Source organism: Callorhinus ursinus, unplaced genomic scaffold, assembly GCF_003265705.2.
Source record: "Callorhinus ursinus isolate GAN/ISIS: 27379988/994484 unplaced genomic scaffold, GSC_fseal_2.0 scaffold2, whole genome shotgun sequence".
NCBI lineage: Eukaryota > Metazoa > Chordata > Mammalia > Carnivora > Otariidae > Callorhinus > Callorhinus ursinus.
The window spans coordinates 69551677-69574767 of record NW_027397064.1 but is presented as its reverse complement, the minus strand read 5'-3'; the positions used below and the strand labels follow the sequence as shown (position 1 = coordinate 69574767).

The window sequence follows — 23091 nt, the reverse complement described above, 5'->3', positions numbered from 1 at the left end:
TTTGTGTTAAAAAAGATGCCTTTAGGTGCTTATACAGAGATGCCTGGACTTGAAAGTTGATAAAGTATGTCTTACATAATTAAAGATATAATAAGATTGTGTCTCTTGCAAAATAGAAAAAAACAATTGTCTTTATATACCAAAAAATTTTCAAAGATCAAATTCAAATGAGGATATTATATTTGTTAATGTACCAATCAAATATATAAAATTTTTACTGAAAATCAACTTATTAAAAGTTATGCAAAAACTGACTAGAGATTATATTTCCTGAAGAGATCTGTAAGATTATACATTATTAGAAAAAAGGTTTTAGGATTTTAAAAATCTTAAAAATTACATAAGGAAACAAATTACAAACAACAACCAGATGCAATAATAAAAGTGTAATCAAGTTCTCCATCCTAGAGAGTAGCACAGTGAAAGAACTGATGTTTTAATCAATTTGGGAATGTAAGAAAAATCTTGCTGGAGAAGGCAATTAAATTTTAAGAATAAACAGATAGTTCAACATAAGAAAATCAATTGGTATAACATACAACATTAGTAGAATGAAAGAGGAAAAATCACATCAGTATCTCAATTGACACAGAAGTAACATTTGAGAAAATCCATCACTCTTTCATGATAAGAAAACAATTCAGAAAACGAAGAATATACAAGAACTTCCTCAATATGGAAATGGAATTCTGAAAAACCCACAGCCAACATCAAACTAAATGGTGAAAGACTAAAAGCCTTCTTCCTAAGATCAGGAAGAAAGACAAGAATGACTGCTTTCACCGCTGGTAGTTCTAGCCAGAGTAATTAGGCAAAAAAAGAAAGAAAGAGAGAGACGGAGGGAAGAAGGGAGGGAAGAAGGGAGAGGGAAGGAGGAAGAAAGGAAGGGATATCCAAATTGGAAAGTAAAACTATCTCTTGCAGATGACATGATTCCAAAGATAGAAAATCCCAAAAATAAAAATAAATAAATAAATAAATAAAACCCGACTAGCACTAATAAACAATTTCAGCAAAACTGCAGAGTACAAGATGAACACACATGCATATACACACACCTACATGCACAAAATCAGCCGTGTTCTATATACCAACAATGAACAATCCAAAAAAGAAATTAAGAAAACAATTTCATTTACAATAGCATCCAAAAGAACAAAATACCTATGAATAAACTTAACCAAGGAGGTGAAAGCACTGCTAAAAAAATTAAAGATGTTCTGAATAAATGTAAAGAACATCCAATGCTCATGGATTTTAAAACTTAGTTTTTTTAAGACGGCAACACTACCCAAGGTGGTGTACAGATTCAATGCAGTTACTATCAGAATTCCAACAGCTTTTTTTCTTTATAGAAAAAGAAAAGTTAATCCTCAAATTTATGTGGAATTGCAAGTGGCCCCAAATAACCGAAATAATATTAAAAAAGAACAAAGTTAGAGGACTCACACTTCCCAATTTGAAAACTTACTACAAAGCTACGATAATTAAAATAGTGTGGCACTGGTGTGAGGCAAACATATACACCCAATGACAGAGAACTGACAGTATAGAAATTAAACACATACATCTATGGCCGACTGAGTTTTGACAAGAACACCAAGACCATCTGGTGGAAGAAATAAGTCTCTTCAATAGGATGGTCCTGGAAAAACTGGATATCTATATGCAAAAGGACTAAGTTGGACCCCTACCTCACAATATATATGAAAATTAATTCAAAATGGATTGGGACACCTGGCTGGCTCAGTCAGTAGAGCATGGGAGTCTTGATCTCAGGGTTGTGAGTTTGAGCTCCATGTTGGGTGTAGAGATTCCTCAAAAATAAAATCGTAAGAAAATGGATCAACAACCTAAACATAAGTGAAATAATAAAACTCTTAGAAGAAACATAGTGGTAAATCTTCATGAACTTGGATTTGGCAATGGATGCTGAAATATGATACCAAAAGCACAAACAACAAAGAAAAAATAGATCAATTGGATTTCAAAGAATTAAAATTTGGGGGGTATCAAAAGTATTATTAAGAAAGCAAAAAGACAGTCTACAGAATAGGAGAAAATATTTGCAAATCATATATCTGGTAAAGGCCTAATATCCAAAATATATAAAGAAGTCTCACAACCCAACAACACAAAGACAACAAACCAATTTAAAAATGAGCAAAAGATTTGAATATACATCCAAAGAAGATATATAAATGGCCAATAACCACTTGAAAAGGCACTCAAAATCATTAGCAATGTATGAAATGCAAATCAAAAACCACAGTGAGGTACCACTTCATGCCCACTAGTATAGCTATAATACCAAAAAATAAACAAATATAATTAACAAATATTAACAAGGAAATGAAGAAATTGGAAATATTATACATTGCTGGTGGGAAAGCAAAATGATTCAGCTGCTGGGGAAAACAGTTTGGTGGTTTCTCCAACAGTTAAACATAGAATTAACATCTAACCCAGCAATTCCTTTCCTAGATAAATACTCAAAAGAACTTAAAACAGGTACTCAAACAAGTACCAGTACACACATGTTCATAGCAGCATGACGCACAGTGTCAAAAAGTGGAACAACTCAAATGTCCGTCAATGGATGAGCAGATAAATAAACTGTGGTATACACATTCAATGAAATATTATTCAGATACAAATAAGAATGAAATAGTAATCCCCACTACAAGGTAGATGAACCTCCAAAACAAGTGAATGAAGCCAGAAACATATAGGAAGCCTTCATATTATATACTATTCCATCTATATTAAATCTTAAAAAGGTAAATTCATAGAGACAGGATACAACATGATGAATGCACTAAATTATTCAGTTTTAAATGGTAAATTTTATGTCATATGAATTTCACCTCAATAAAAAGCTTTAAAAAAAAAAAGCAGATAGGACTTGATCAAGTTCTTTTCCAATGAGAAAAGAGAAGTATACCAGGGTTAAGAACATTTAAAAAATGCAAAAGGTCTTTTGTATGAGGGCAAAAAAATTATAATTACTTATTACATATATCCTCCCTCAATTTTTCCTTCTCTTACTCCCTTCCTCCATCTCTCCCTCCCTCCCTTTATATATAAACAATATATATTGTATATAAATACTTGAGTAATACACATTTCTCTCCTACAATTCAGATTATACCTTCTGTCTTGGTCCTACAATGATTTCTCTCCTGTTTTCTACTTCCTCTTATCTATTTTTTATGAGATGGCCTCAATGTTATCTTCTAATCCTTCTAAGTACGCTTTTCATTTGATATTTTAATTTCTAAGAGCTTTCTGGTTTTGGCCCACTCATTTTTTATAGCAAACTCTTGTGACATGGACACATCACATCGTTTTCTCTTACTTCTCTAAAGATATTAATTGTACCAATTATTTTTCTTCCTCTTGTAGAGTCTGTTTCCTCTATTTTTTTTTCTACTTATATGTTTAGGTCTTTGTTATTTCTAATATAGGCTTTCCTCAAATGTCTGATGACACTTACATATCCACTCATATTATAGAATGGAACATTAAAAACTCAATTGGAAATTTTGTCAACTTGTATGAGGCTTGTCAACTGTGGATTTCATCTGGCTAAGCCATTTCACTTGGGAATCCCTTTGATGTTTTTATCCTTAGGTTTTTCTGTAAGAGCCAAGTTAGCAAAGTTGACTGGGACACCACAATATTCAGTATATAATAAGCCTTCACTCAAACCCCATTCTCCTTTGATGCCCTTGTCCACAAAGGTGTTTCATTTACTTAAAGTCCAAAGATGCTCAATTTCATCCACTACAGAGGATAAACCTCCAGTCTTCTTTTTTTTAATTTTATTTTATTATGTTATGTTAATCACCATACATTACATCATTAGTTTTTGATGTAGTGTTCCATGATTCATTGTTTGCATATAACACCCAGTGTTCTATTCAATACGTGCCCTCTTTAATACCCATCACCAGGCTAACCCATCCTCCCACCCCCCTCCCCCTCCCCTCTAGAACCCTCAGTTTATTTCTCAGAGTCCATAGTCTCTCATGGTTCGTCTCCCCCTCCGACTTCCCCCTCTTCATTTTTCCCTTCCTGCTATCTTCTTCTCTTGTTTTTTAACATATAATGTATTATTTGTTTCAGAGGTACAGGTCTGAACAGTCTTATGCAATTCACAACACTCACCATAGCACACACCCTCCCCAATGTCCATCACCCAGCCACCCCATCCCTCCCACCCCCCACCACTCCAGCAACCCTCAGTTTGTTTCCTGAGATTAAGAATTCCTCGTATCAGTGAGATCATACCTCCAGTCTTCTACTGAATGAAGGAGGCATCCAACTGTGTTAAGTACAGGAGATCTGAGGAATAAAACTGGTTAAACAGACTTTTTATGTTTATTTATTTTTTTAAAAGATTTTATTTATTTATTTGACACAGAGAGATAGAGAGGGAGAGAGCAAGCACAGCAGGGGGAGCAGAGGCAGAGGGAGAAGCAGGCTCCCCACTGAGCAGGGAGCCCAATGTGGGGCTTGATCCCAGGACCCTGGCATCATGACCCGAGCCAAAGGCAGACACTTAAATGCTTAACCGACTGAGCCACCCAGGTGCCCTGGACTTTTGTGTTTAATGAATGTTTAATAAACATTTTACATTTTCATACAGTCTTTGTCTCTAAAGATTCACCTGTACCTATAAATTGTCCCCCACCACTGTTGCCGCCTCTTCCAGAGATACTTCGAGTTGATCATTCCGGAGTCCTCAAGGGTTTCATTCTTGCATTTCTTCCCAGCTCTCCTCATTGTCAGCTGATTATTCAGTTCTCTCACTCTTCTAAATTGGTTACGACTCATCTGTCCACTCTCCAGCTTCCAGAATTTTGTTGCTATTCATCCCTCTCCTATTTCTTTGCTTGTTTTCTTAAAATGCATTTTTCTATCAAATCAGTGGGCCTTCAGCAATTAGCCAAACTAAATATTTATGTTCAAGCTACCTATTGTCCTCTTCCTCAGTCTCATGAATTTTTTTCTACATTAAAAATCATTTTCTATTGGAAGATGCTGGTTTCAGGGGTAATTACTCTGGTGCAATTAACTTTAAAGGTCATTTTTTTATCATATAAAGGCTGGCTATCCTGACATGCAGGTACTCTGCATTTGTAAATTTGTACTTTCTCTTTGGGCATCTGCCTAGGTTTCATACAATTTTATTTTCTAGGAATCCTTCCTCTGATTCTTGACCAACAGACTTATAAAGCACATAGTTTTCTTCGCTAGGGTCATGTCGCTCATTCCAATTATACTGACATTAATCTCCTATCACTCTCACAGGTTTATTTCTGAGAGTGCCTGCTTAATATTATGATAGGAAACATTATATATCTAACTGGGATTTTGAGCGGGGAAAAGAGCTAAGCTCTCAGTTGAGGACCATCAGAAGAGGCTTTCACCAGCTCAAAAATAAATAAATTCCCTTTTTATAATCACACCTGCTCCCGCAAATAGCATACCTCCCTTCAAAACTTATAACATTTCATTTTCTTCCCACCTCATGTACACATAAAAATGGAGGATAAAGGATGAGAAAAAACAAGAAGGGGGAAAGGGCAGCAGTAAGAAAGAACACCCTTAATGCTTTTTCACCCTCCACTGAGAAAAGAAATTCGACTTTCTCATATATATGAAATCAGGTACCACTTATTTATTTTGCTATATAGCTGGAAATCATAAACTTTCTAAAGACTTTTTGTAGCATTAAACATCACTGTTCAAATAGTGATACCTAGCCCCTACTATGCTTCAAAAAGCATAATGGGAAATCTCTATAGAATGAAAATTTTTGGTAAGGCCTTTCCCACCCTCAGGGATCACACCATTCTTTCCATATTCCAAAAACATTGTATATATACCTCTGTGATGGGATCTACTACATCTATAATGACTGGTTTGTGTATCTGTTTCTTCACTAGATCCTAAACTCCTAAAGAAAAGACGAGAAATATATTTTCCATCTTTGGAAATTTACTAAGTAATTCAAAAGGTACAATGTAATGTTTAGAGTCAAGGAATAATGCATATCCATGAATTTCTTTTTAAGATGATGGAAACTTCTTAATTCTGATAGCAATGGTATATATAATTTAAGAATAAGAAAATAGGGGCGCCTGGGTGGCTCAGTTGGTTAAGTGACTGCCTTCGGCTCGGGTCATGATCCTGGAGTCCCGGGATCGAGTCCCACATTGGGCTTCCTCCTCTGACTCTCTTCCCTCTCGTGCTTTCTATCTCTCATTCTCTCTCTCTCTCAAATAAATAAATAAAATCTTAAAAAAAAAAGAATAAGAAAACAGAGTACCTCCAAAAATATCAATCATAAAGAATTTATAATATTGCTTTAAAGCCACCCATGTACTAGACATGGCTTCCTCCTTAAAAGCCTCCAGTAGGAGAAAAGTTGAATGTGGAACATTTTCAAATTAAACATGAGATGGAGGAAAATAAAATCCAACACCAACCATAAAGACTTCCAGTGGCTTCTCTTCACACTGGAAAAAAGTTCTAACTAGTTTTGATGACATCTGCCTACCTCTACTCCCCAGTTTACAGTATCCTAGCCTCAGCACTGTGATTCCTATTTCCTCAGATCCTTACATGGCTGGCTTCTTCTGGTGATGATTTCTCAATATGAGTGTTGCCCCCTTACAGAGGCCTTCCCCAACTTTTATAAGTATACTGCCCTCAATTCTACTCTGCCCCATATATGTGCTATCACATTTTCCTTAGTTTTCACCCTCCTTAGGAGATCTTATCAATTATTAAAAATATTTTATGTATTTATTTACTTCTGCTCTCTTACTAGAAAGTAAACTTGATAAAAGTAAAGAGAAGGAAATTTGTCTTACTGACCACAATATCTACAATAGCTAGACAGTGGAAGCATGTAAGTCAGTGCTCCACAAATGTTTGTTAAATGAATAAATAAGTGACGGAATGTGAAGCACATAATATACTGATTGAATGAATGAATGGCTCACAATTCCTTTCTAGGGAATAGTTTCTCAGGCAGAATCTTTGAGTACATCATTGACTTTAAAGAAGTATGAATCTGAATCCCAGTTATACCAATTACTAATCATGTCCACTTGGAATAGTTACTTAATATCAGTAAGTTTAAAATAAAATGATACTTGGAAACTGTCTGGCACACAATTAGCCTTCATTGTTAATTCTCCCTTAGAGGACAGGAGTTGAAAGTGGAAGAAATCATAGGAAGAGATCAAATATATGTTTGTTCTAATCATCACTATTGAGTACCATGGGTTCATCTGTTTACTGAGGAGCAACAGGTCTCAAGCAGAGCTAAAAAAAAAATTTGATATGACCATAACTGCATTTGGAACAAGTAAAATCACATCCCTCAAACATAGTTGGCATTTTGTTATCATCTGCTGAAATAATAATGAACAATTTTAGGTCACAGAAATTTCAAGTTATAATTTCTTGAATATTTCTTAAATTTATATTTGTAAGAAATACAGTAGTCAAGATATTAGATCAAGACATTCCTGGATTATGATCCTTGTTCTACCTCTTGATCACTGTATGACCTTACGTGAGTTGCTCAACCTCTGTAAGCCTCAATTGAAATTGGGTTGTTGACAATTCAAACTTGAATTTACACTTCAAACATTTCTCATTGCTCTTAAGGTAAAGGGAGAAAAAACACCTTATCCTATTCTACAATGCCCTTTATCTTATGGTTGTTAATCTCAAACCATAATCCTTGTTCTCTGTATTCTAGCTACATTGACCTTCTATTTTTTTTTCCTTCAAAGCATCATGTTCCCTATATATTTACCTATGTAGTTACCTTTATTAGAGTTTTTCTATTTCTTCATATGGCTCTTAGTTACTGTCTATGTCCTTTCATTTCAGCATTAAGAACTCCTTTTATCATTTCTTTTAGGGCAGGTCTACTAGCAACAAATTTCCATCTTAAATATGTTCAAAGAGCTAATGAAAACCAAGGACAAAGAACAAAAGGAAACCAGGAAAATAATATATAAACAAAATGAGAATATCAGTAAAGACAAAGAAATTATAAAGGGGAACTAAATAAAAATGCTGGAGCTAAAAAGTACAATAAGTGAAATGAAAAAGTCACTAGAAGGGTTCAAAGCAGATTGAAGAGACATAAGAAAGAACCAACAGACTTGAAGATGGGTCAATTCAGATTATCTAGTCTGAGGAACAGAAAGAAAAAAGTATGGAGAAGTGAACAGATGTATTATGGGTTTCTCAAAAGGAGAAGAGAAAAAGGAGGAGAAAAATATTTGAAGAAATAATGACTGAAAACTTCCCAAATTTGGGAAAAAAAAACATGAATCTAGACATCCAAAGAGATCAATGCACTCCAAAAAGGATAAACACAGAGAGAATCACACTGAGACACATAGTCAAGCTCTTTAAAGACAAAGAGAAAAACAGAATCTTGAAGGCAGCAAGAGAAAAGCAACTCATCATTTAAAAGGAATCCTCAATAAAATTAACAGCCAATTCTCATCAGAAAGCATGGAGGGCAGAGGCAGTTGCGATGACATATTTAAAGTGCTAAAGAAAAACAATTATCAACTAAGGAGTCTATATCTGGCAAAACTATATGTTAAAAATGAGGGAGATGGGTGCCTGGGTGGCTCAGTTGGTTAGGCGACTGCCTTCGGCTCAGGTCATGATCCTGGAGTCCCGGGATCGAGTCCCGCATCGGGCTCCCTGCTGCTCAGCGGGGAGCCTGTTTCTCCCTCTGACCCTCCTCCCTCTCATGTGCTCTCTCTCTCTCTCATTCTCGCTCTCTCAAATAAATAAAATCTTTAAAAAAAATAAAAAATAAAAATAAATAAAAAACTAAGTTTTAAAAAAATGAGGGAGAAATTAAGATATTCCCAAATAAATGAAGTAAATGAGATAAATATTAATAGCACCATGGCAAAAAGAGAGCAGTGTAGTATAGTAAAGACACAAGGATCCATGTCCAACTGAATGTGCTTTAACTCTGAACTTCACTGATTAATAACAACGTAACTCTGGGTGAATTGTTTAACCTCTCTATAGCTTGTTTCCCTTCTATAAAATGAGGATAATAACAATACCACCTTCATGAAGTTAGGAGGATGAAATAAGTTAAAACAATAAACTCATGAAAGGGTGCCTGGCACATAATTAAGCACTCAACTGTTGACTATCATCATCATTGTTTTTACAGAAGTTCTAGAAATATTAGTTTTTATTCCCTCAACTACCCATATTTCTGTAAAACAAACACTGAATATTGAGAAAACATGATATAATAGTGAATTTTTCTGTAGAATTGTGCATTAGTAAAATCACAAATCATACTTTATGTCTAATAAATGGTATTGAACTAAATGTTTTGTCACCCCTTTAATCAGAGACCAAGTAAAAAAAAGTGATTGGTGAAAGCAGTTTTTTTTTCTCAAGCCTCTGACATAGATGCTTATGCCTTTAAGTATAGACCTGTGCTTTTTACCTAAACAGCCCAACACTACTATCATAGCTCCAATACTTTCTAACAATAATTCCTTAATATTAAATATTGAATTAGTATACACATTTCTGTGTCTTAGATAATATTTTTAAACTGTTTGAGTTTGGACTCGAATATGACATATACATTAGAGTAGGCTGATATGTCCCTCAAGTCTCTTCTAATCTGTAACTGCTCCCACCACATCCCCATGCCATTAATATTTTTAGTTGAAGAAAATAGGTCTTCTGTCTTCTAGAGTTTCCCAGTATGGACTTTCCTAATTTTATCTCCTGGTATCATTTAATATGTCCCTCTATCCTTACTATTTCTTATAAATTAGTCTTGATCGTATTCAATAATTTTTCTTTTGTTTTCATTTGGATGGACAGCTTCATAGTGGTGGTGTGTACTTGCATTAGCAAATACATGTCTTTCTTACATAAAACAGGAGTGATAAATAAAGTTGTTAGGAAGATTGAATGAGTTACTACAAATCAAATTCTTATTTAGTACCTGGCATACAGCAAGCACTCCATAAACATTGGCTCTTATTATTACACTGCATGCAGTGATCTGATATCAGACCAGATGAGAATTTTTGAAGAAGTAGTTAAAGATAACTAATATTTCTGGCTTGGGTGGCTGAGTGGATGTTGATATCATCGACCAATAACAGGAAACATACGAAGAGGAAAAGGTTTCTGGGAAATTGGAAGAGAATATGTTCGAGTTTAGACATGTTGATTTTAGTGCTGTGGGGTAGCAAGGTACCAATCTCACATACAGAATTGCAAACAAGGATTCTAAAATTTAAAAGTCTGTGAACAGGAAATAAAGATAAAATGTTGAGAAGAAAAGGGAGCTCAGTTAAGGTCACAGTTGTCATAAAAGACTACAAGACCATTCTTAGAATAAATTGGCACTGGATAAAGAGGTAACAACACTTCAAGCAAAGGAAATGATGTATGGAAAAAGACACACAGACAAAATCATCACTCTATGTTCTGGTTATAAGAAAGTCCTGACTAGGGGCCCTTGGGTGGCTTGGTAGGTTGAGCATCTGACTCTTGGTTTCAGATCAGGTCATGATCTCAGGGTCATGGGATCGAGCCCTGTGTTGGGCTCTGTGCTCAGAGCGGAGTCAGCTTGAGATTCTCTCTCTCCATCCCCCTCTGCCCCTCGCTCCCTGTGCTCTCTCTCTCTCTCTCTTTCTCTCATTAAAATAAATAAATCTTTTTTTTAAAAGAATGTTCTAAAAAAAAAAAAAAGAATGTCCTGACTAGAAAAAAATCTGTGTGTTGGAAAGTTACATAGATAGGACAAAGCTAACTTTGAATGGCTTTGAAATTTAGGAAACAGGTAATTCAATTTAAGTAGGAAATGGGAAGATATTTAAGAAGTTAGTAAGATAACTAAACTCTATGTTGTGGCAACATCATGCAAAAATATAACAGATTTAGAAAGTAGAGTATGTACTTACTATATTACTCTAGAGGATTTAAAATTTATGCCAATTTTAATTCCACCTAAGCTAAAGAGAACACTCCCTAGGCACTGTGACTTCAGGCAGTACCCCAGAAGTGGAAGATGGCATCTTTAGTGACTTCACATTTCCCTTCCCATTCCATTCTCTTGTGCCTCCTCTTCCTTGGGAAACCAATGCTCTCAAGCTGCCCTAACTAAATAAAAATAAAACTACATTTTTGCAATCATGCACCATCTTGCTCCCTGAAGCACTGTGGTTACATCTCCACATTCAGTTCTAGCCTGCCATGTGATCTTTCATTTTCCCCCTACCAACCTACTGATCCTTTATCAATTCCAAGTAATTCATACAACATGGTAAGTGATCAAAACCCTAGGGGATATTTAATTTAAAAAAAGAATTTACTAACCTGTATGAATTTCAAATCGTTAAATTATATATTCTCTGTATGTTTTCTATGTATTTATCCGTTCTGGTTCATCCTGACATTATCATACTAAGAGACACACCAGCACCAGACAGTTTATTGAATAAATTTCTGCTGTGCCACTATTGGATACAAAGCATTCTAACAGACTCTAAGGGAATTGCAAGAATGAATAAAACATAATCTATGCCTTTATTAGATGGTTAAGGACTTTAAAGTCTAACAGGTGAAGGAGTCAAACACACAACTCATCTCATAAGGCAGGTAAGAGCTTTATAAGAATGTTTCTGAAACGTATGTTTAGACCCTTACAAATAGAGAAAAAATATCTTCTGAACATATGGGTAGATTGAAATTAAATTATATTACCAAAATACATAGAAAACTAAAACTATGGATAAGGATAAACTCTTCCTGCTATTAGATCTGATTCAACATACTACCAAAACAAATTTATAAAGTATGCACATAAAAACTACCAAACTAGGGATGCCTGGGTGGCCCAGTTGGTTAAGCATCCAACCCTTGATTTTGGCTCATGTCATGACCTCAGGGTCATGAGACTGAGCAACCAGTCAGGGTCCAGTCCACACTGGGCATGGAGCCTACTTAAGATTCTCTCTCTCTCCCTCTGTCTCTGCCCATCCCCCCACCCCATTTGCACATGCTTTCTCCATCTCTCACCCTCCTCCCCAAAGTCACAAAACTAACAGATTTCAAATTGTTACCATATGATGTTTTTGCTAAAATGAAATCATTGTACTCAACATGATGGAATATGGTACTGATTGCTAACTTCCCCATTATTTTCCAGTTACATTTGAGTTTGGCATGCTTATCTAATAATCTAGTGTTCCCTGAACAATTTAATATCGCCACCATTTCTTTCTACTCAAACTACTACAAAGCTTTAATTTAGTTCCCTCTGATGTCATCTGGCCTTCACTTGGTACAAATGAGCCACTTGTACATGTCAAATCTATTTTTGTTATTTTCTTATTAGACTGACATAATTAAACACAATCATAGTCCTGAAAGTACACAGTAGTAATTGGTTATAAGGTAAGCATCCCAGGTGATAAAAGAATATGTCTGTATTAATTTCTTTTATATTAACATTTGTAAATTATTGTAGCACACCCACTCTCCACAGAGAATATATCTACATACTCAGGTCCAAGGCAGCGTTGAAGAACAATGCTATGAGAGATATAACAAATATGAGAAAGGCAGAAATGATGGGAATCTTAATTCCAACTGCAAGGGAATCCAGAGGTTTTATGGAAGAGGTATCGTTTGAGGGGAGCTGTGACATTTGAGTTTACTGTCACCTGTGCAAGTTTTCTAAAATTTCATTTCTATAAGTTTGACACTAAAAATATGGAAGAACTAGAGTAAAAAAAAAAGACACCCAGAAATATTTAGTAATAGGGGTAACGAAAAGAATTTTATGAATGAAAGGTAAGTAGTTTTTCCTCAGACAAAAGCAAATTGGAGAATAAGATTGTAAACACTAGATATGATATTCATAAAATAGATGGCATACTTTGCATATGGAAAAGTTTACTTGCACTCTTATATTATGATGGAAATATACCTATTGATGTAATATTTTTAAAATGTGTGCTTGCAAAAAAGCATTCACATAAAACAGAATCAGTAATATTTGTATTAAACTTAAAAAAGATTTATCTATTTGAGAGAGAGAGAGAGCACATGAGGAGAGGAAGAAAAAGGGAGAGAATCCCAAGCAGACTCTGTGCTGAGTGTGGAGCCTGACACAGGGCTTGATCCCACAACCCTGAGATCATAACCCAAGTCAGAACAGAGTCAGACTCAACAAATAAGCCATCAAGGTGCCCCTAGTTAAACATTTTTTTTTAACATCTATGACATGCTAACTTAGGTGCTTTTTTGATGCTATACAATAAGAATTTTCCATTTTTATCAAAACCTTTCCTCTTCTACAGTTTTTCCTTTGTATATTTATAGCAAAATAATAATCAAACTTCGTAATTCCATAACTCAGTCTATAACAATCTTCCTCTCATCTCTGGAACAGTTTTTGCAGATTATATTTGTATCTTTTCTACTCCCTGACTAACATCTGGAAGTCTGCATTGGTGTTCTAGAAAGTGTGAGAGAAGAGAATGATGTACTAACAAAATTAAATTTCAAGTCCCTTTAATTCAGAAAACATTTACCTAGTCTAGGTACCTGCTAGACTCACTACAGCAAAAAAACACCAAAGTAGAAAACTTTTTTCCTTTATATTCTCTCATGCTTCTATAATTTATTTCTAGACTATGTTAAGATAGCTGTCTTTTCCTTTTTTTAGGCATATTTATTGAACAGTAGCTCATTTAGAATTTTTAGGTAAGAACTAATTTTTAAACCAAATGAGCCTTGTACACTTTCACTTGTTCAAAGAAGTTTAGTTGGGTCTCTGCAGCATAGTATCATTTATATCTGCAGTCACTCACCCAGAACACCATGCATGCTTTTAGCTCCATTAATGGTATAATGGTGCAACTTTTGCTGGAGATGCATTAAGGGGGTAGGGTCTTTTATCCAAATATACACATCTGCTTTTGATATTTAAAAAGTAGAAAAATAAAGGTCAGTTAATACATGGTAGACTTCTGGAAATGGCTAATTTCTCTACTTTGCAAATAACCACTTATCTATCAATTGAACACACTAGGAAAGACACTTGACCTTTCTGAGTCTCAGTTCAGTCATCTGTAAACTGTAATAAAGGCTCAAATAGAAAGCACCTACCATCTTAAAAAACAGTGAATAAATAAATATTAGTTTTGTTCTTCCTTTCTCAACATATAGAAAATATATTTATTTTTAGAATATTTAATGGAAAAACCATGAAAAAAATAAGAATAAAAAGAAAAAATATATATAATATTAAAAGAACTCTTTGCTAGGTACCTGGCACTTACCAAACTTCTTGGTAAGTAAACTCCTACAAGATCTAAACTTTAGGCTCATTTACTTCCTCAAATTTTATATTTCAACAGTATTGGACCAAAATATTTGCGTGTCCTGGAACATATGTTCTTTCCAAATCTATATGCCTATTTCCTCTTTCTGGATTCTCTTCCTTTAAAAAAAAACTGTTTTTATTTGAGCATAGTTGACACAAAATATTATATTAGTTTTAGGTGTACAACATAGTGATTCAACAAGTTTATACATTATGCTATGCTCACCACAAGTGTAGCTACCATCTGTCACCATAAAACACTATTATAACATCATTGGCTATAGTTCTTATGCTGTGCCTTTTATTCCTGTGACTTATTCATTCCATAATTGGAAGCCCGTATCTCCTACCACCTTTCACACATTTTGCCCATCCCCCCATCTCCCTCCCCTCTGGCAAACATCAGTTTGTTCTCTGTATTTATAGGTCTGATTATGCTTTTTTCTTTGTTTATTCATTTTATTTTTTCGCATGAGTGCTTTACACATATGAATGAAATTATATGGTATTTGTCTTTCTCAATCTGACTTATTTCACTTAGAATAATGCCCTCTAGGTCTATCCATGTTGTCACAAATGGCGTGATCTCATCCTTTTTATGGGTGCATAATATTCTTCTGTGTGTATGTGTGTGTGTGTGTGTGTGTGTGTGTGTGTACATACACATATATTTACACATTTGCCACATCTTCTTTACCATTCATCTATCAATGGACACTTAGGTTGCTTCCATATCTTGGCTATTATAAATAATGCTGCATTAACAAAGGGGTGCATGTATCTTTTGGAATTAATGTTTTCTTCTAATTCATACTTCAAAATTCTAGACCAGATGTCATCCTTCTCTGTAAAGATTTTATTTAGTTTCCTCTCCTAGACACAGTGAATCATTCCCTTTCCTATTTTTCTCCTAAAATCCAAGCTATCAAAAGTGACAGCAGAGTTTAGTAAAAGTAAATGAAATATAAACAAACTGAAGACATTTTAACAATGGCATAAATTTCTTTGTCAAATTATTTTGGTGTGTCAGAATTAATTTTAGGCATGAGTAACAGAAAACCTGAAACCAGTGGCTTACAAAAAAATAAGTTTATCTCTGTCATATCAAGGAAGTCCAGATGAAGACACCAGTGTAGACATGGACAAGGTAACATCCTTAAGATATTAGAGACTTTCTCTTTTATTGCTTTGCCCATTCTTGTTTGGGTTTTCCACTCATTTCCAATTATCATGTCCACATTATAGCCAGCAAGGAAGAAGGGGAAAAAAAAAGAGGGAATGCAACCCTTCCTTTAAGTTGTACACAGTCCTGCTTATTTATCTCTAGCCAAAACTTAGTCCCATGACCACATCTAGATGCAAGGGAAGCTGGGAAATATTTATTCCAGGTATTGACGTGCTAGGAAAATATTAGTAGACAGGAAAAATCAACATTAAGGGAAACTACCAGTCACTATGACTCTTATCTGTGGTAGATAGCTGACATTTTAAATTTGCTATCTACTGCCAATATTTCTAGTAGTGTGTACATTGTAAAATATCTAATAATTCCTTCTAAACTTCAATTTTTATTTATTTTTTAAGATTTATTTATTTACTTATTTGACAGAGAGAGAGTGGGAGAGCAAAAGCAGGGAGAGTGGCAGAGGGAGAGGGAGAAACAGGCTTCCCATGGAGCAGGGAACACGATGCAGGACTCGATCCCAGGACCCTGAGATCATGACCCGAGCTGAAGGCAGCCGCTTAACCAACTGAGCCACCCAGGCACCCCTAAATTTCAACTTTTAAATGAAATATTTCTGTTGGTAGAGATTAGTCTCTAAAAAATTTAAGTGAAATTTATTATAAAAGTACAAAGGGAAAAAGGAATATTAACAAAAACAGAAGTCTTGGGGTGCCTGGGTGGCTCAGTTGGTTAAGCATCCAACTCTTGATTTCAGCTCAGGTCACAATCTCAGGGTTGTAAGATCAGCCCTCATCAGGCTCCACACTGGGCATGGAGCCTGCTTAAGATTCTCTCTCCCTGTCCCTCTGCCCCTCCCCCTACTCACGCACAGGTGTGAGTGATCTCCCTCTCTCTCTTTAAAAACAAAAAACAAAGCAAAACCAGAAAAGGCCATTTTATTTTAAAAGTTGCTTTGTAGCAGATTATTAAAATATGTAGTAAAAGGATAAATCAGAATATTTAAAAATATAGCTAATGTATTAATGAAATCACGAATTAACAAAATTGCATGTAAGTGAAACTGCATGAATACTCTCAAAGACAAAGAACCTGGAAAGATTTGAGAAGGAAAAAAAATCTATGTTATTTTATTTTATGCCTATAAATGCTGTCTAGAGATTTTTATTTTATTTATTTATTTATTTATTTATTTATTTATTTCTTAAGGGTTTTATTTATTTATTTGAGAGAGACAGCATGCAAGAAAGCACAAGCAGGGGGAGAGGGAGACAGAGAGGGAGAAGCAGGCTCCCCACTAGGCAGGGCGCCCGACACACAGGGTTTGATCCCAGGACCCAATCCCAGGACCCAGGGATCATGACCTGAGCCAAAAGCAGATGCTTTAAATGAATGAGCCACCAGCATCCCCATGATGAAATTTAATCAAGTAGATGTGATCACAAAACAATACTAAAAATTATGGTGGAATAAAGCAAAATCAGGTTAGGCTAAGATCTCACACTATGTGACTTGAGAAAAGGAACTTTACAGGTGATGATATGACTATGATGAGGGGTCAAAAGAATTTAGTATGTATCAGCCTCTGTGCTATACTTTATAAGCCTGGTGTTAATTAAAATTCACAGCAATCCTAGAGATATAAATATTATCTCTGCTTTAGAGAGGAAAAAAATGGATCTTAGACTACGTAATTGGATCAAGATCACAACACGTAAACAAAGGTTTTTGACCTCAGTTCATCTTAACTCTCTGGACCTTGGTTTTCTCATCTGTTGTATAAGGGTACGAATGTAGCACAACCTGAACCATTTTAAAGTGCATTCTAGCCTTTTAAGATGTTAGTATTCTAGTGAGGTCTTTTTCTCTAAATAAAAGCACAACATATCAAAAGATCTAATCAGCCTCCTGGCTGGAATTCATATGTCAATTAAGTTATCATAATATATGTAACATGGAAAGTAGAAATTTATTTACTGAAACTTATAGACCAAAGGGCCACAATGTGTGAGTAAGGTAAATTTGGATGTTTGCAGTATATCCCTGATCTTTACACCTGATTTCATGCCCCTTCATGTATGTGTAAAGGAATCATATATAAAGTTAAGTAAGAGGGAAGAAAGTTAACAAACATTACATTTAAATCTTGCATAGCAATCCTTTTTAAATGTGTGTAACATCATTTTACAGGTGAAGATACTGAGGCACAAAGAGGCTGACTTGCTGAAGGTCACATACCTGGTATAAGTGGCATCAATACTTGAACTTTCTCTAGTTCCTTAAAAAAAAAGATTTATTTATTTATTTTAGAGAAAGAGTGAGGAGGGGAGAGGCAGAGGGAGAAAGAGAGAATCTTGAGCAGACTCCCTGCTGAGCATGGAGCCCGAAGAGGGGCTGGATTTCATGATCCTGAGATCAATACCAGAGCTAAAATCAAGACTCAGATGCTTAACCAACTGAGACACCAGAAGCCCCAAGCTCTCTCTAGTTTTTAAACCTACATTCTTTCCCAACCACCTTGCTTCCCATGGTTCACTTTTGGATATTCAGGCATTAATATTCTTATTTCAAATTTAATATAGGAAAACTAAAGACACTAATTAATTTAGCTCTTTCTGGGGTATTTATGATTACCAGCAAACATTGGCTGAATAGTCATTTGCTTAGCACAGTGGAAAATATATGTTAAAATACGTGAAATACAAGGCTGAATATATGTTATCAGTAACATAGGAATAATAAAATTTAAGTATTAACAAAGTATTACCAAACTACTAGGTAGAGAGAATCACTTTCAATTAGGATGCTTAGGGAAAGCCTCAAAGAGTTGATTACATGTGGACAGGGTATTAGAGGGGAGGTCTGAGTTCATCAGAAAAAACTAAGAGCCTAAAATGGAAAAAGGATACTCTAGGGAGGGGCGCCTGATTGACTCAGCCGGTAGAGCATTTAACTATTAATCTTGGGGTTTTGAGTTCAAGCCCCATGTTTGGTGTAGAGATTACTTAAAAATAAAATCTTAAACAAAAAAGAATATTCTAGGGAAAGGGAATGACATGAAGGTAAGTACAGAGCCAAAATGAATTTTCAATGTGGAGTTTGTAGTCCCCATTGGGTAGAGCGTAGGATTCTTCTTGAACAATAGAATATTTGGCTGGGAAATATATTACAAATTGAGGAGGAGCTTGAATACCAAGTTAGAATATCTAGATTTGATCTTGGAGGAAATGGGAAGTCACTAAACATCTTCAAGTAGAGAAGTGAAACAGTCAAAGGAATGCTTTAATAAGATTAAACTGAGGATGTATATATACTTCAAGGGAATTGATGATGGCCAGGAAGATGGAAGATCAGTTAGAAGATTTGAACATTTCTGTGGATTATAACTTGGGAAAAATAGAAATTCTCCCGAGTTCTGAAAATTTCTAAGGAAAAACTATAAAAGATGTATATTATATAATATACAAAAACTCACTACAGCTTCAGCTCTGAAACAATCTATAATATTCTTTCCCACCCCAGCCACAATATTCTACTCTTTTACTTAGTACTTTATCATCTCATTTCATCAGCTTATCTACTTCTGACTAGTCCCTTAACCTCTCCATTTTCGCTGAACATATCACCCCTTCCCTGGCCTCACTTTATTTCCGCCCCATGGTCAACACTTGAACTACTCACTCCACAGTCCCCTCAAAGGGAATCAGTGTTGAAACTACCCTCTTTTCTTGATTCAAGAGGCTGGAGAAGGCCTCAGAGCCCTGATATTATTACAAAGTAAGGGTTTCTATTATCCGTCACTTATGAACATCTCAAATGAATATTTCTTAAACTTATTTTATATCAGATAATATTGGATACTACCTCTCTTCCTGAAATTCTTGAATTTAGAACAACTGCAATTACATACTCTCTTAATATTACCTTAAAATGTACAGTGAGAGTCAGCATTTTCAAATTAAAAAACCTTTTTCATCCAATGGTAATGTTAACTTCCTTGACTGTAAAGTACTTAATGATAAACAGAAGGTTACTACAGAAATATGTTAATATTTTGTTGTAAACCTATTCAGTCAGAATAATAAAGTTCTGATTAAGAAAAAAACAAACAAGCAAAGAGTTGCATATCAGAAATAGCTGAAGTGATCCCTTAGGAAAAGGAATGAATATGCCATAAACATCTGAACATCTGTATACTTGATGATGATAAAGCCTTTAAAAATACAATAAAAGTCCTCTTTGGCCTCTAAAAAAATGTTAAGCTTAAAAAAATAAACCAGTTTTCAAAAAAAAGTTAAAACATAAATACAAAGATTATCTACACATGAGTTTACATTTCTGATAATTACTGCTTATGTAATTAATGAACAATTAGAACAGGATTAAAGAAACAGATTGAGTAAATAACTTACTCTAAATTTATTTCTCTGTTATTTAAAAGAATTTTTCAAAAATGCTATATTTTTACTACTTAGTAATCTTATAATAAAGTGGATCAAGGTCTTGGATAAAGTTTTTTTCTTTAAGAAACGTATTTCCTTATATATAGTAGAAATGAACACTTTAAAATTAAAGAGGAAAAGTATCAGTTACTTATGAGAACTATCTCTTTTCAACAACTCTCCATATTTGGAAGACTCTCTATAAATCATTTAAATATCAATGAAAAATTTAAGCAAGCTTAAGAATACTTTCAAGGCTGTTTTCACAGTCTTTCCTTAATAAGTGATTACAACCTCAAGTAATTTTATTTTTGTAAATTTTTTCTTAATATGGAGTCACCTTAAATGTTCTGTCATTTTAGTAAAAACAAAAATTTTATTTATTTATTTATTTATTTATTTATTTATTTATTAAAAGATTTTATTTATTTATTTGACAGAGAGAGTGAGAGCAGGAACACAAGCAGGGGGAGTGGGAGAGGGAGAAGCAGGCCTCCTGCCGAGCAGGAAGCCCAATGTGGGACTCGATCCCAGGACCCTGGGATCATGACCCGAGCCCAAGACAGACTTAACGACTGAGCCGCCGAGGCGCCCATAAAAACAAAAATTTATAAAATAGGATGTTCCAATTATGATTCACACTGAAATATATTAATAATATTAAGCACATAATTTCAGTCATATATTAAAAGTAATTTTCATTTTAAATGTTTTAAAATCATTTAAAGCAATATTTTTAGTATTTAAATAACTAGAAGTATGAAATGTGGTTCATAGAAAATGTAAACATTTAATTGCCTGTTGAGAGAAAGAATAACAATTTAAAATTATAAATATTTTCCAACACAATTCTCATTCTGGAGAAAACAAAACATCCTTAAAAGATTAATTATCATTTTGGTCTTACTGTGATCAATGTGGTCAATCTTGTGACATCACTGTTGAGAAATCTGCAATAGGAAAACAGATATAGTATTCAGCTGAATCATATCTGAGTAAATAATTTCAGAAACTAAAACATTTGTTTAGAATTTTTGTCTTTCTTGATGCCCTAAGTCATACTTAAATCAATCTAAAGTCAGGGAAGGTACAAATGGCATGACACAAAGCATGAAGCACTTGCAGGTTGTTTATGGGTCATTATTTATTATAGGATAATAGATTACATTTTGTTTATAATCAGATGGGGTGTTAACATATTAGTAAATAAGCTATAGGACATTTGGGTTGCTTTTTGTTTTCAAATATTTACTAATAAGAGAATGACAGTGTCTTAATATACTATAAACAAGATACAGGTACTGTTTATAGATAACTTTTTCTCTATGATCAGATTAGCAGCTCATTTTATGGCTAGGATGTGATCAATTTATTATCAATTGATAGGAGAAATGGCTTAGACTCATCCTTATGAAGAGTGACAAAACGAGTAAAGATTGAAAATATCATTGGGAAGGAACTATACATTATAAACTGAAAGAAAGTTATAAGTTAAACTATTTCCTAAACTATAGAGAGCTTAGAGTTCTTATCCCTATAAAATCTAAGCTTTTTGAAATTTCTCAAATAACAAGGCATGATTTAAGATAAGCTTTTAAATGTTTTGTGTTAAAAAATAAAACAATATTATGGTGTTTTAATATTCATAATGGGCCTTCGTATGTTATTTTATCAGATCCCCGTAACAATTCCTTCAAAGTAGCAAGAAAGAGATATTACTTATTATACACTCATGAAAAATAGATGTTAGAGAGTATACATGACTTGTCCAAGAGAACTGAGTTTTCTTTGGTTCCGTTTTTATCTCACACCTTCCATCCATTCCATTCTGCCAACAAACACATTACCCTCTGTATCCAAAGACCTGCCTTCAAGGAGCTACTTCCTAGCATTATGCTCTCAACTTAAATCAATATAAAAAGCAGTCATGTGGGGCACCTGGCTGGCTCAGTCAATAGAGCATGTGACTCTTAATTTCAGGATCGTGAATCCAAGCCCCATGCTGGATGTGGACTCTACTTTAAACAAACACACACACACACACACACACACACACACACACACACACTAAAAAACCTTGTCATGATAAAATGTCAATACAAAAAGTCTTATGAAAGAAGCAATTATACTTTCTATAAAACTCTGTAATTCAAAAGGGTATTAAAGTTTTTTTAAAATAGTTACAAACAATATTTGTGACTGAATAAAAAAATAAACGTTCCATTTTATTTTTTATTTTTTAGAAAAAAATACAAGGAAATTAAGACTATATCTATACTTAAAACTGCATACTATATTTAAAGCTCTAAAGCTAATAGCATAAAAAACTAGTAAAGGCATTCCTTCATCATGGTAACAATTTTTACACATGGCTTACTGGGTACGTGCAAATGCATAAGAAAAAAATACATGAAATTAAAATGACACTAGATAAAGCCAGACAAATCTTAAAGCTTTTCATAAAAATCCTAAGTGGCTTTTACAAGGAAAGGTAATTCTTTAAAATCATCTTGAAACTAGGAAATATATTCAAATTACACATATAAAAAGTAATATTACATTTTATGAAAACATAATTCAACTAATACATTGGTTATGTCCTATTTCTCTACAAGTCACTATTTCAGTAAATATGCACAGGGACAATCTCAACTATATTTATACTTAGAAAACACCTACCAGTGTTAAACTGTGAGATAAATCAAGATATACAATTATATAAGCAATCTTTCAGTAATTAACATATAACTATATTTTATCTCTTCTTCTGCCCCAAAACAGAAAGTCTTTCTTTATGTAACTGATTTTAACATAAACCATAGAAGTCTCAACACACACAAAGTAAGGATATCTATCCCTACCTAGCTTATTGAAAAGATTCAAAGGAATCAATGAATACCTACATTTTCTCACCTCACTCAATCTGAACATAGAAGTATATGCTGCTTAACTCTAAAATTCATTTAAATAGTCATTAAATATTCAATTGTTTATTTATATAGCAGTTTAATGTTTTTGCTGTGTTTGCA

General features: G+C 34.2%; 1 protein-coding gene across 4 annotated transcripts in view; it reads right to left on the bottom strand.

Annotated features, from left to right (window-relative positions):
* BAZ2B (bromodomain adjacent to zinc finger domain 2B) overlaps window positions 1–23091 on the bottom strand; it is a 311231-nt gene that overhangs the window by 210880 nt on the left and 77260 nt on the right. For 3 of the 4 annotated variants that reach the window (XM_073883542.1, XM_025855507.2, XM_073883546.1), the window contains exon 2: window positions 20970–21012. The gene's annotated coding sequence lies outside the window, so the exon portion shown is untranslated. Of the gene's footprint in view, window positions 1–20969; window positions 21015–23091 lie in introns of all 4 variants that reach the window. The other variant, XM_025855516.2, reaches the window with a different exon arrangement.